Genomic DNA, 3691 nt, shown 5'->3' with positions numbered 1-3691 from the left:
ACATGCCTAACATGCGGTTATGCCTCTAAGTCGTGCCCCGACACGTGGGAGATATAGCCGCATCCTGGTTGTTACAGCATCTCCTAGATAGATCTTGTGTGAGCGTAGATTTTTTTTAAAAATTGCATGCTACATTTCCCAACACCTCGTGCTCCTTTCGAAGCTTCCCACTGCCAATCTGCTCCGTCCCACCTCCTGCCTTCCCATGTTTCTCGCATATCCGTGTTTGCCACCAATCATGTGCGCCGCGAGGGCAAGGAAGCAGAGAGAGGAAGAGGAGGCGACGGGTGCGGCGGGCGACACTAGGAAGAGGAGGAGGCGTGTGAGGGGAGAGGAGGAGACGAAGACGTGTGCCTGCCTTCGTTGGGAAGGAAACAACCGATCGTTGCCTTTCTCTCTTGTCTTTTTTCCCTCGACCTAAACAGAAGCCTTGATGGCGTGGCTAGCGCAAGGGCTCACCCTTTGCGCGTAGCTTATTTTGTTGATGGCCAAGAACCAAATATGGTGAGTGGTTTTCTTGCAACAAGGATGTTGAGCCCAAGTGCTAATATATCTGGTTGAGGACGCGTGGGCTGAAAATGTTGGGACTACGGATGAGAATGTCATGGCAGTGGGAGATGGACGAACACCAAGCAGGGTGTTTTTGTATGGGGGGGGGGGGGTATGCCCCCTCCCTCATGCACGACACCACCATATATTTCTTCAATAGTTTTTTACCGTTAAGTGCATTTACATCATGTGTCTCGGGTCATGGCCATGATAGGGGCACAATAGCCGAGATTGCTCCAGGCACACACCTACCATGTACAACATATGTGTCCTTCGTGGGTGTGCATCATCACACATATTAGACATATTAGCTGGGTTAGATGAAGCTACTATAAAGGATGGGGTTGATGTGCTCTAACTCTCCCTCGCCAAGTTTACTATGTCAACTTTAGTGGTAACCCGGTCGCGATTGGCGCACCAGCGTTGTCGTGGTTGCGGCTGGGAATAATGGACACGAGTCATTTCTTGCCAATTCTTTACCATGATTTTCTCACAGTCGCAACTGGCTCAGTGGACCGAAGCTTTGAGGTTGTTGTGCAGTTTGGGAACGGTGGTTACATCAACGGCGAAGCTTGTAACCAGATTTCAAACTCAAGCTCCAAGTCCTTTCCTCTTTATTGGAATAAACGTTGACGCGGTGGCATCATGAGTGCCGGGGTGGCTGGCGTAGTGCTGGTCACATGAAAGCTAATGGATACCTAGCTCTAATAATCATGAATGTACAGTTAATCTAGGATTATGGCAGCTTGCCCGCTCCCCCATATTATGTTAGGGGCGGGGAGGACATATGCCCCCTCACTCATGTACGACACCATCATATATTTTTTCAATAGTTATTTACTATTGACTGCATGTACATCATGTGTCTCGGCCCATGACCTCGGCACAATTGTAAGGAGACACCATTTGCACAATTGCAAGAAGGGTAACCCCGATGACATTGTTGCTATGATGGTTGTGAGTTAATCAACTTGTTTTCTAATTTGTTATACTTTTCAGGCATTAGTGTTTTGTAATCAACCATACATGTTAGCAAATTGCTTGTGTAGAGAACCACCAAAGAAGAGGAGAAACACTACCCAAGTCATCCATTGTGTCAAGAGAGGATGAAGCACCGACAATCGCTATGTGTGTTCTACCAAGGTTAGCAATTCTACACCTACCATTGTGCCAAATGAAAACCGAGATTGATTTGTGCCAAATGAAAACAGTTCGATTTCTATGTATTGACCTAATCCATAGCCAAAGGTTAGAGACTACAAATAAGAAAAAAGGAGAAGAGGTAAAAGGTGAGCTTTGCAAGTTTTGAATAGTGTGCATGGTTAATGTTGTTGTTTGCTCTAAAATTATTGCTACCATATATGGACAAATGTAGATCAAGAACCGGATCTGACAAACCCGAGCTCATTCTTGAGCCTATCGTGTTCCTATGAAGCAAGCAGACTATGTTGTGAAGGTAAGGACCAAAAGAGAAAAGATAGCGCTTGCTAAAAAAGATGAAAACATTCCTATGGTGCTATTTGACAACCCTGCAATGGGCGCGAGAAGTCAAGAAAACCTTGGACAACCCTATAATTAGCACAAGAAGCAAAAGAAGACTCGGCTTGTGAACATCATCTAATTTCTTTCAATTAAAGTCACTTTTGTGATGCTCGTCTCATGACATATGTGTGAACTTTGACTCATACATGTGAATGATGCACATTACTAGCACGTGGTCTCTCCCCTCCATGTAGGAATCAATGGTAATATTTGGTCCAGTCATAGTAATTCATTACTAGCATTAGGTCTCTCCTCCATGTAAAAATCAATGGTAATATTATATCCAGTTATAATAATTGATTACTAGCATTAGGTATCCCCCTCCATGTAAAAATCAATGATAATATTAGGTCTAGTTATGGTAATTCAAACATGAAGCACAGTAAATCCACTTCTGAGCCCAGGCTCAGCTGCACCCGCCCTGATGAAAAAAATCAAAATAAATACTAGAAAAATTCAAAAAAAAATCCAAAAAATTGTGTGGTAGATAATTTGATGCATGAGGTTTGCTCCAATTTTCAAATCATTTGGACATCTTAGCAGCTCTCGGCAAAAAAGACAAATTTGTGGTCTGTAAAGATGTTTACTGTTCATGCACTGTTTTGACCCGATTTGTCTTTTTTGATGAGAGCTTCTCAGAAGTCCAAATGATCTAAAATTTGAAGCGGACCTCACGTGATAAATTTTCTACAATGCAAAAAAAGATTGGAATTTTTTGAATTTATTTTGAATTTTTTGTGATTTTTTTTCCTGGGCGGGTGCAGATGAGCCTAGGCACCGAAACGCCGCACCCACATGACGCATTACTATCATGGGGTTCTGCATTTACGTGAACATGATGCTTTATTTGGTAACACAAGTAATTTTATTGCCATATCCCGACCTGTTTTACTACCAATAATTATGGAGCGTAGTTGGTAACACAAATTATTCTATTACCATATCCTCAACCCGTATTACTACGGAAGAGTAATTGGTAACGTAAATTATTTTATTGCCATATCCGACATGTTTTACTACCAACAATTAGGGAGGGTAGTTGCGAGACGTAGGTGAACCTGTGGGACGGTAACGAAATAAATTGCATTACTATTTCTGCAGTTGGTTTTACCCTCATTCATTAACGAGTGCGGAGGCCTATTCATACGGAGCGACCGCGCCTAATTAGGACCAGTGCACAGGATAAGGAATCTTGCGCTCTCGCTCAGTTTAGCGCTACCGTGAGCTATTGTGAGCGTGCGCGCATTCTAGCTTAGCCTACACTCCGGTCCGGCCTAAGCGCGCGGGTCGCGGCGGAGAAGGTCGCTCTCCACCGCAAAAAAGTTAAGGGTAACAGTGTGTGGAAGAAAAAGTAATACATTTACTTCTGTTACCATGCGTCGATCCGCTGCGTCCTGATTTTGGGGTCACTATTCATTGTCAGCAATAGGTATAGCATGTATGGTAATGAACCTAGATTTTTTACCGGGCAGTAAGTTGTCGATGGTTTCATCCCTAATGCGTACTAAAACCTTGCGGAGACATGTAGTAACGCATTACTACATGCTCAAAAATTGGAAGTGTAGTAAAACCTTGTGTAGACATATAGTAACGTATTACT

Source organism: Triticum urartu, chromosome 1A, assembly GCF_056163025.1.
Source record: "Triticum urartu cultivar PI428250 chromosome 1A, HENAU_Tu73, whole genome shotgun sequence".
Taxonomy (NCBI): domain Eukaryota; kingdom Viridiplantae; phylum Streptophyta; class Magnoliopsida; order Poales; family Poaceae; genus Triticum; species Triticum urartu.
Note: the sequence above shows the minus strand (reverse complement) of the source record.